Genomic DNA, 11,803 nt, shown 5'->3' on the forward strand with positions numbered 1-11,803 from the left:
CCCTCCAATACTAAATTCGTGATCCCTTGATGCCTGAGAATATGTCCTACGAATCGATCCCTTCTTCTAGTCAAGTTGTGCCACAAATGTCTCTTTTCGCCAATTCTTTACAGTACCTCCTCATTAGTTATGTAATCTACCCATCTAATCTTCAGCATCCTTCTGTAGCACCAAAATTCGGAAGCTTCTATTCTCTTTTTGTCTCAACTATTTATCGTCCACGTTTCACTTCCATACATGTCTACACTCCATACAAATACTTTCAGAAAAGACTTCCTGGCACTTAAATCTATACTCGATGTTAACAAATTTCTCTTCTTCAGAAACGCTTTCCTTGCCATTGCCAGTCTACATTTTATATCCTCTCTACGTCTATACAAGGGCGATGTTCTTGAGGACAATATTATGGAAATGGAAGAGGATGTAGATGAAGATGAAATGGGAGATATGGTTCTGCGTGAAGAGTTTCACACAGCACTGAAAGACCTAAGTCGAAACAAGGCCCCGGGAGTAGACAACATTCCATTAGAACTACTGATAGCCTTGGGAGAGCCAGCCGTGACAAAACTAGCATCTGGTGAGCAATATGTATGAGACAGGCGAAATACCCTCAGACTTCAAGAAGAATATAATAATTCCAATCCCAAAGAAAGCAGGTGTTGACAGATGTGAAAATTACCGACCTATCAGTTTAATAGGTCACGGTTGCAAAATACTAACACGAATTCTTTACAGACGAATGCAAAAACTGGTAGAAGCCGACCTCAGGGAAGATCAGTTTGGATTCCGTTGAAATGTTGGAACACGTGAGGCAATACTGACCCTACGACTTATCTTGGAAGCTAGATTAAGGCAAGGTAAACCTACGTTTCTAGCATTTGTAGACTTAGAGAAAGCTTTTGACAATGTTGACTGGAATACTCTCTTTCAGATTCTGAAGGTGGCAGGGGTAAAATACAGGGAGCGAAAGACCATTTACAATTTGTACAGAAACCAGATGGCAGTTATAAGAGTCGATGGGCATGAAAGGAAAGCAGTGGTTGGGAAGAGAGTGAGATAGGGTTGTAGCCTATCCCCGATGTTATTCAATCTGTATGTTGAGCAAGCAGTAAAGGAAACAAAAGAAAAATTCGGAGTAGGTATTAAAATCCATGGAGAAGAAATTCAAACTTTGACGTTCGCCGATGACACTGTAATTCTGTCAGAGACAGCAAAGGACGTGAAAGAGCAGCTGAACGGAATGGACAGTGTCTTGAAAGGAGGATATAAGATGAACATCAACAAAAGCAAAACGAGTATAATGGAATGTAGTCGAATTAAATCTGGGGTATTAGATTAGGGTATTAGATTAGGAGATGAGACACTTAAAGTAGTAAACGCGTTTTGCTATTTGGGGAGCAAAATAACTAATCGGAAAAGCATTTGACTCAGTAACACACCAAGCCTCACTAACGGAAGTGTAATCATATAGGATACAAAAAGGGCATTTGTGCCTGTATGGGGAATTTCTTGGTAGGGACGTGTTACCTCAATATCCTATATGGTGAGTCGTCGATAGATGTAAAATTTACTTTAAGAGCGTCCCATCGAAATGATTTCGGGCTACCGGGTCATTTCTGCGTGTCACGTATTATCGAAATTGGAATCAGCCCACTCGACCCGTTCTAGAATATGTCCCAAGCTTGTGGGACCCACACCAAACAACACTAACAGGGGAACGTATACAAAGAAGTGCAGTCGGATACGTACAAATTAGTTTGACACATGGGTGGTGGTCATTGAGATGCAGAAACAGCTGAACTGAGAAATGTTTGAAGATAGCCGCCAGCTATCCTGTAGAAGAAATCTGTGAGTGTACAACAGACGTATTGCTTCAGTAGGGGCCACAAAGCAACATGAGACCAGCTACAGCGCACACAGTAGCTAAGAAACAATGCTTCCCGCGCTCTATACGTGAATGGAGAGAGAAGAAGCCTTAATAGGCAGTAGAAGGGAAGTACCCACTGCCAGGCACTTACAGTGGTTCGTAGCTATAGGTGCATATGTAGACGCAGAACTCCACTCCTGTCAACCACTGACCAAGTGTCTTCGCCTGTGTATCACCTCATTCACTTTAACATTCGTGTTAACAATGTGCAATTTTACTCTTAGGAAGAGAGCGAAGGCAGCCGTTAAAATATGTGCATATTTTCGTTGTTTTGTTGCTTCAGTGCCGGTGATAAAAGAAGTACAGAAAAATATTTTCATCATTTGTTTTATTGTTGTTACAAGTAATTACATTCTAAATTACATTGTTTTCATTTTTTCTACAATATTTATGTTAGACTATGTGAGCTTCAGGTCTTTAGAAGCAAAAATTTTTGTAACATTTTAAGATTTTTGTTCATGGAATTTTCAAAACAGTTGTATTTAAGTACACACAAATTAATATTTCACTTCTTAAATACGTTTCTCTAGCATGAAGTAACCCTTCATAACTACCTTTAAATACATTCTTCGCCACTATACTAAGTCATGTCTTCAGAACATCGTTGTGGTACTACAGGCAGAGTATTGTGCGGTTTAGATGCAAAAACTGAAACTACGCAACCTACACAAATGTATGATAGTCTTGAATTGGTAAAAAACATTTATTAATTTTACGACATGAATTCTCGAAATCAACATATTTGTAACCCCAAAATTAAGGGATTAAAAATTTATTTTGTAACAAAAGAGACGTGACGCGTTCCGTAATTTTTTCTTTAAAAACTGGAGTGTGCTGGATAAATTTTGATGGTTTTTTGAATAGTGTTCCTCGAGTGTTTCCAGGTAAGTACAAGGCGTTTCAAAATATTCCACCAATTTCACAAGGCTGTTCTCTCTACGCGGATGAAGATAGAAACTTGGGGTATATTTTGAGTTACTCATCATCCGATTTTACAATGGTAATTCTCTTGCATACATGCACAGACATTGGGATACATTTTACGCTGTTTTTTAATTTGATTTTTTTAAGTTTGTGACCAGATGGACTCACTGTCTCCAGAGTCATCAGTTGACCTAAGGGACCACCATCTTTCTGTGTGTCGTGTCAACTTTATTATGTGCATATGGTACTGCAACCGTTATTGCATCGTACATTTGAGGCAGAGAGAGGGTACCAGCCCAGTATTTGCTTGAATGGGTGTGAGAAACACTCTAAAAGCCACACAAATGCCTGACGGAGGACCAGATCAACGGTCATTCATCCGTTGTATGGATTCCATACAGGCGTGCATTTCTTTCCTCCATCACGATGCCCATTAAGCTAAACGACCCGATGTAAGTTAGCATATATGTTAGAAAATGTTTGGAAAGCATTAATTTATCAGAATTGCTGGATTTCAGATCCGCCCATCACGCCAACAACAGTTTTTTTTGTATAAACCCAAAAATGTTTCAGCATGTTTGTCTCATCGTCAGTGGGTACCAGTTATTCAGTCCTGTAAAATGTAAACATGTTTTAATTAATAATTATTGTAACGAAGTTAGGTCTAAAAGTAGTTCTTGTCTCTTGTTACCATTACTTTAATTTTTTCCACCATCTGGTCATTACTATACAGTATCATCTGCAATTAAATGATGTTATTGCGAGTTTGGAGGGTGAGTTAACAAATCACTTTACCTATAAACGGAATTTTGATGTACGAAAGTATTTCGCGACTACATTTTACGGTTACTTTCAGTTAGTTTCTAATTATCCGTTCTCATTTGCATTCTTATCTGTTGGAACCGCGCGACTGCTACGGTCGCAGGTTCGAATCCTGCCTCGGGCATGGATGTGTGTGATGTCCTTAGGTTAGTTAGGTTTAAGTAGTTCTAAGTTCTAGGGGACTGATGACCAAAGATGTTAAGTCCCATAGTGCTCAGAACCATTTGAACCATTTGAACCTTATCTGTTGTGAAAAATAAAGAGGCAAACCCAGTCAAATTTTGGCGATCTTCACTCACAACTAACACTTTTTTTACTTTAAAAAACACAGTGTTAATGTTGCTGCTGTTTGTCCAGTCCTTGAACTTGTCTATATTCTCTCTCCCTCAGTGTGTGTTTTTTCGTCTTTTCCGTACAGCTCTTTTCCTGTGTTAAATAGTGTGCATTGCACAGCGTAGTGTGGTAGTTTACAATCTGTTCCCCTTCTGCTCATCCTTCTGTAAGTGGATGTTTTATTCTGCTGTACGTTTATTGTCTTTGTAATATAGGGTATGGCTGGATTTTGGAATTTACAAATCTTTCTCTATTTTACTTAGGTGATGATTGTAGACTATCACACCCACCAGGATAGTCACGCACATTGAAGTGCCGCTTATTGAATATTGTATTTAGGCACTTTCCTGCACCCCACTATGTGCGTAGCTGAGTGATATCCAATGCCCGCCTCATTTACACAATTAGTAAGGATTTAGAAAACATATGCACACTTTCAAGTGAATAATACTGCTCGCAGACGATCGGGAGGTGGGGGGGGGGGGGGGGAGGAGAGGGCGGTGGCGATAGGAAGAGCATTCGTCAATCCCTTAAATTAACCACTATGGTAGGCTACCGTAGACTATCTTAAGTAAGCACAGACTACGGTAGTATTCCTGGTAACCTTGGTCAGCTAAGATCATACCCACATTACTCATACATTAGCTGTGCTGTGTTGCATACCATCTAGGCGTTATCTATTTTCGATCACTCTGTTTACATATGCGATCAGTGTCTTACTAGATTCCACTAGAAGCCGGAAGCGATGAACAGTGAAGAGACTGTCTAAGGATATATAAAGGGCTTATTTCAATAGTGGTACAAGTCCATTTTTGTTCATTCTGAGATACAGAGTTCTAAAGTTAAAAGAGCGCTGAAAAATCTGCAGCTGAGATACCAGAAATATTCAAGTTAAAAGAGCGCTGAAAAATCTGCAGTTGAGATACGAGAAATATTCAAGTATATATACTTGAATATTTCTGGTATCTCAACTGCAGATTTTTCAGCGTTCTTTTAACTTGAATATATTCAATATTATACTTGAATATTTCTGGTATCTAAACTGCAGATTTTTCAGCGCTCATTTAACTTTAAGACTCTGTATCTCAGAATTAACAAAAATGGACTTGTACCACTATTGAAATAAGCCCTTCATATAAAGGGCAGCGTAACATAAGCCACTTTTTTGTTCTGTATAGCAATTTTCCTGTTTCTTAAAAAAAAACACATCAAATATAGAGCCAAGATTGGGAGACTGCATATAACACTGCATTCATAAAATAACACACGAAGAAAGTTGAAACATATGCAAGAGGAAATTAACCACAACCAACCGATTAAATTTTCACCCAAAGAAGTTACGTTCGTACCGCAATCCTGTCCGTCATGATATTACCACACACTGGTACACTAAATTTATACTAACTCTCTGTGAAATCTTCCCAAAAAGAATAGCTGAGGGCTACTTTGATGCTTACACCACATGCTTCACGTGGTCAACTTGGTTTACACAAAGAGTGTAACTCCACAATAATTTTGATGATTAAAATAAATTACATCGAAACGCAATTTACAAAAGAAAAACCTCGAACTGGTTACTATCGTCTTACTATTAACCTGATGGGTCAAACAATTGTATAAGCACGTGGTACTGGTCTCACAAAGTACATCCCACGTGGGTTGAACATAAATAAAAGTTGCTATATTGAAAAATATTGTCAAGACGAGACGTTATAATCTCACGCACATTCACATTTAAGATTGATGATCTTAGTTAGAGTTTCTGATCAACACGTGGTTCCACTTTACTCACAAAGTAGTGACAAAGCAACTACCGGAATATATTCTGAACTTCACTCTCGAATTACACTGTGTTGCAATTTAAGATAACATTAGATATTTTAGAGCTAAACCTGAAATAAAGGTGATTAAATTTTCAGTTAGGTTGAACTTGAGAAATCCATTGACCTACGGACTTAGCAGACACTCGCTTAGCCGGAGATCTTACCACTTCAGACGCTCGCTGCGGACAGACTGACCTGGGCCCCTACCGAGCGCGCTTAACAGATACAAACGGAAGTGACCAGAGAGGCAGCTTCCTATACCAACATGACAAGGGACGGACAGGACCATACTAAGAATAGAAACCTCTCTGCTTTTAGAAAGCGTAGCTACCTGTTCCGACGTTGGTCCTACTGTTCTCTAGCAGGCAGGCTTGTCTGCTACCATCAAGCATGCAACTAGAAATACATTTGTTCATTCATCCTCTCACACAGAAGGGAAGGGGGATGACAGTATCTTATCATATGCAGTATATACAAGAAAGCGGATGTAGGTTCCGTATGAGACTGTGTGACATGAATTACATATAAATTGTATTTTAAAGTGTAGTAGTGTGACAGATCGTTCTTGTTTATGTGTAAAAGTAACACGTTTCACTGCTGTCTCCTCGCAGATAGTCAGAAACACCACAGTAAATTTAGAAGAGGAACTTATGCCGTAAATGACAACAGATTTAAGAAATTAACATGAAAGGAATCCAACAGAGACCTTTCAACTTGCACCCAGCGAACGGTCTGCCCAAGGGGAGGCTCTAGTCACCCGACATGTCGATGTCGACCCCACACCGTAAGTCCATGAGTTGTCGCTGTATGTCTTGTGTTAATGCAGTCACAGTGATGTCGCTCTCCCTGTCTGTGGCGAACCAAAATGCGGCCATCATTTTCAAACAAGCAGAATCTGGATTCAACCGAAAACATTGTCCGGCGCCTTTCCTGTCCCCAGTGATGTCGTTCCGTACACCACTACATCTAGCATGTTTCTGCAGATTCGTCAAATGTAGGTGGAGAAGTGCTCGACGCGAATGTAACGGGCTTTCACCCCTGATAGTGTATGATGTGTCATACTGTTCGGCCGCTGTGCCAGAGCCGAGGAGGACGCAGATCTGTCCTACAATGCCATTCGGATGAGGTGTCGATCTTCTCGGAAGGGTGGTCTAGGTGGTGCGATCCGACCCATTTCGTCGCGTTCTACAGCCTTCCGTGAACCATTCGGCTCACATTCGTTGCACTGCCGAAACACTTCGTCCCACACGAGCAGCGCCGGCCGGTGTGGCCGTGCAGTTCTAAGCGCTTCAGTTTGGAACCGCGTGACCGCTACGGTCGCAGGTTCGAATCCTGCCTCGGGCATGGATGTGTGTGATGACCTTAGGTTAGTTAGGTTTAAGTAGTTCTAAGTTCTAGGGGACTGATGACCTCAGTAGTTAAGTCCCATAGTGCTCAGAGCCATTTTGAACCACACGAGCAGCAATTTCCCTGATGGACGCATCATATTCTCTCATTCCAATAATGTGCCCTTTTTCAAACTCACTGAACTGATGGTACTGTTCGCGCATCCTTTAGTGTCTGCTCAACTCACACTGATCCATTACCTTCGATTTACACCGTCAATCTGAGCAGCAGGTTGTGTTGCGCCGCCATATCGATGTTGACCTTGAACCCGCTGGCCGACATGGTTCAAATACTAATCATTTTAGCAGAATATACTAATGTACATGCCCAGTGAATACGAACGTCTTGTCTCTAGTCGTTCGAGATGTTCTGTTTTTCTTCTGAACACGAGGCTATAAAACATATTTCTGTTATTCATAAACAACTTTCACGTCTATCAGAAATAACAGGAAACTCTTGCCTACGATCATTAGGAACAACGTTCTATTGATTTCAAGTTAACCGCAATAATTACACAGATATTTTTATGTCTATTCATGTAAACTGTACTTGCATAAAAATAATTCTTTGGCTGCTTAAGAGTGTAGAAGTTACGTATCAACTGGTTTCTATTACTTATAAAATGCTGTTTACATTTTGTAAGGGTATAAAATACGTAATATACTAACGCTGGACGACTGGACGATGTGCGGTTCTAAGTGGGGGAAAAAAAAAAAAGGAATAGGCGTCGGCTCCCTGTTTCTCTCTCATATCTCATATATTTATTTATGTATCTTTCCCTACAAATGCTACCAATACTGCCAGTATCCTACCATTTACTAAGTTATTTATGCACTGAAACAAAACAACTCAATCGTAGAAATGGTAGAGTGAAACTCTAGTCACAAGAAAGAGTTGGCTGTAGACTATTTAGTGGTTAGCCAATGTACTACAGGAGCTGTTACTCTTTAGGGCTCTGAGCTGTTCTGAATATCTGACTTTAAAATTCCCGTATGTTTGCCCGACGTATACCAGCTGAGAGGAGCTCCATGTAAGTTTGTGTATGCCTGATCTGTTGAATTTATCCATGTGTGCTTCCTGTATTTTGAGTTTTTCTCTGTGTTGTGTTGTCTACTCTATTTGCTATTTGACGTCTCTGTTTCTTTAAAATATCTGTTCTGTGAACAAGTTTGTCATCACAAATGAGTTGTGTCTTTTGTGTGCGGTTTCTTGCTCTCTTGTGTCTTGTGTGTGGGCACTGTGTATGTGTTGCATTGGTACTACAACCATTCTCAGCTGCAGTTTGCTTTCTTGCATTTGGCTCCTGTGTGTAAATCTGTTTGTTTACGAGTGTTCTGTAGCGTATCGACCATACCCGCCAGAGCGGAAGTGAGTTGCAACAGAGTCAGCCACAGGCATGCACGAGTGTTGTGCATTGCGAAGCAAAACATGGTCGACTGGAATTGTGAAGCAGAGCCAGCTATGTACTGTATAGCAATAGCAAACGCTGCAGTACACTGGAAGGAGGACAGAAGCGTTTCCTTACTTGCACCAGGAAAGTCTTCAGAGTATGTGCCTTAAGTCCTAAATGAATGCAGTCTGGAGGGAATAAGTAGTCAGCCATTTGTGTACTAAATTATTCTCGTCTCAGTATCACAGCCCACACGACGAGTCTGTGACACCCGGAGCGAAATCCTGGAATGCAGTACGTGGTTCACGGTTCAACCACAGATCAGGGCCGGCCCGAGTGGCCGAGCGGTTCTAGGCGCTTCAGTCTGCAACCGAGTGACCGCTACGGTCGCAGGTTCGAATCCTGCCTCGGGCATGGATGTGTGTGTTGTTCTTAGGTTAGTTAGGTTTAAGTAGTTATAAGTTCTAGGGGACTGATGACCTCAGATGTTAATTCCCATAGTGCTCAGAGCTATTTGAACCATTTTTAGACAGATCAGGGCAGTCTGTCCTGCGCCATGAGAGAGCGCCGCAACAAGAGAGAGTCACTCTCTCGCTGGAGGGGGATCACAGCCATCATCAGCTGTGCTGGCAGGCTGTCATCATTGTCACAGCCGCAGACTTTGCTGACATTGGCATTCTAGTGATGCCACGCTTGGCCCCGTTATTTTCGCTGGCAGCAATGCCAGATGTCTATTGTTTTGCGTGCGAGGCAACTGGATGCATCCACCAAGCTGTTACTGATGTACTACACGTGATGGCCAGAATAAAGAAATTAATTAGGCAAATCCACTGTTGTCCTGACATATCACTTCACTCTCCATTGGTGACTGGTGTCAGAACATTCACTCTGTCTTCTTAGAGCAACGTCTGAATCTGCAGCTTACGGTACAGTTAGTCCAAAAACATTTTGACTGAAGTTTGGTCAGTGAGAAGTGGTTTTACGGTCGTGCATTTTGTATAGCAGATTTTATGGCGAGTAGACAGTGGTTTTGTCTAGTTTCAGATGTAATGGAAGTCACGATTGGTTAGTGCTTGTTGAATGTGCACAGTGGGTCCTTGAGGGTCACTCAGAGTCATATACGAAATCAGTTTCAATAAAATGTTGTACGTGTAATCGTTGGAGGCATACGGCTAGGCAATGCCGGGAGTCGAGATGGTTCATGATTATAAGTAAGAATTAAGTTAATGTATTTTGTTTTCTTGTCTTGTGAATGGTGGGTCCTAAAATGAGTGTGGTCAAGGACAAAGCTTGGAAAGAACCAGAGACACAAGGTGTGTGAGAACCGAAAGCAATACACGTGCTGCGTGGGGTAGCCGCGCGGTCTGTGGCGCTTTGTCACGGGTTACGTGGCTTCCCCCGTCAAAGGTTCGAGTCCTCTCTCGGGCATGAGTGTGTGTGTGTTGTCCTTAGTGTAAGTTAGTGTACGTTAGATTACGTAGTGTGTAAAGCTAGGGACCGATGGCCTCAGGAGTTTGGTCCCATAGAACATTACCACAAATTTCCAGTTTTTTCCAGTATGCATACTATTAGAAAAGGTAGCACAATTAACAACGGATAATACAGAATTGCATGTGTTGGTCGAATCGCAATCGTCACAATGGGGGTAGATCTATCAGTCGCAAATTTAATTGCTCCTTTTTTTTGTTTTGGTAAGGCAGAAAGGGACATGCAGGCCTTTGTAGGAGACCCTGGAAATCTGGCTTAGATTGAAGGTTGATATGATAAGGAATTATTGAGTGTTACAAGACTTACATAGGATATACAGAAGCTTCCAAGTGAGCCACAACATTCCAAGAATTTAAAGAAGGGTTAATTCAGAGAGATATGAAACGAAATAGTGCCAGACATTATAAGGAATAACTAGAAGTAAGAAAAATACGGAAACAGTGGAACAGTTGGCGGATAGGAGAAGGAAAATTAATGGATGCACACACGAATTAGAACAAGATACTGCAGTCAATGAAATTATTTTGCAAGAAGCTGAGCAGAGGGCTTTCGATGCTTTTTTAAGAGGGTTGCATGATGTTAAGACGTGTACTGACAGGGTCCAACGGAGCTACTCACAGCAGTGCGGTTAGCTATAGAGCATGAGGAGACCGATTTTTTGACTGGAAAGCAGGGTAAACGGACAGTGTTTTGCAACTAATATAAAATGTTTCAAGTTTGGAAGAACGAGCCATGTAAGGAGGTAGTGTTGCCAGCCGCTGGGCAATGTGAGTAGAGTAGGAAGAAGTAATAATTTTAGAAGTAGAGGACTGGGGAAGAATAATGCGTTAAACGTCAATGGGAACTCCATGTCCACCCACGGTCATTCCCAGCAAGACTAGATGCTACGAAGTCGAATGCAGAGGTGGATTTTGCGGTAAGAGGACTAGTAGGAAAAGAGGGTTTTAGGATAGTATTTGACACAGGATGTGAACCATAAGAAAAGAGACCCACCGCGGCGCATATTGTACGGAGTGGGGGATGAAGATGTTACCTCATTAGAATCGATGGACATAGACATTTGCCTGGATATAGTTCAATATAAACAGAGTGTAGAGATTGTGCTACCCGTGAGTGAGAGCTATGACATGATTATAAGATTAGATTTCTTGTACCAGCATTGCGCCATAATCGATCTTTGGTAAAATAGGGTGAAACTTGACAGAAAAATGTTTCAGTTAGGTGATGCCATTGCCAATGTAGCGATGCCGCGAGGGGTCTGACGGAAGAGACGAACCGATTAAGCCGCGAACGATGACACCAAGACTTGGTTCGAACGATTGGATACCTAAGGGTACCGGGAAATCACTTTATGTCAATGTTGAGTCTAGCTTGCTGGTAGGAATTTTGTGTGTGATGGAGCCATTAGAAGAGAATGAAGTATTAAATGAGGCGTTGCTTATTTAAAAGAGGTATTGTAAACACATAATAAATAAAGCGAGAAAGAAAGGTACCTGTTTCTATAGACAATTCTGGCGCAGAGGACAAACGATTAACAAACGGGTTGTTACTCGCTAAGATGGGTATCCCGGAGGAAGAAGAATGGGATACTAGGGGTGTCAGCCACGGACAATCACCAGACTCCATTGAACATGCTTTACGAGAAAAAGTGAAGCATCTCGAGGGAGCCAATAGGGAACGGATTGAAGAATTGCTTTTAGAATTCAAGGA

General features: G+C 41.4%; 1 non-coding gene across 1 annotated transcript; it reads left to right on the forward strand.

The window, feature by feature from the left end:
* Positions 1–8,935: 8,935 nt before the first annotated feature.
* Positions 8,936–9,019, forward strand: Trnaa-ugc (transfer RNA alanine (anticodon UGC)). Its single transcript has one exon. It is a non-coding gene; the product is annotated as a tRNA-Ala (tRNA).
* The last annotated feature ends 2,784 nt before the right edge of the window (positions 9,020–11,803 follow it).

Source organism: Schistocerca nitens, chromosome 5 (assembly GCF_023898315.1).
Source record: "Schistocerca nitens isolate TAMUIC-IGC-003100 chromosome 5, iqSchNite1.1, whole genome shotgun sequence".
Taxonomy (NCBI): domain Eukaryota; kingdom Metazoa; phylum Arthropoda; class Insecta; order Orthoptera; family Acrididae; genus Schistocerca; species Schistocerca nitens.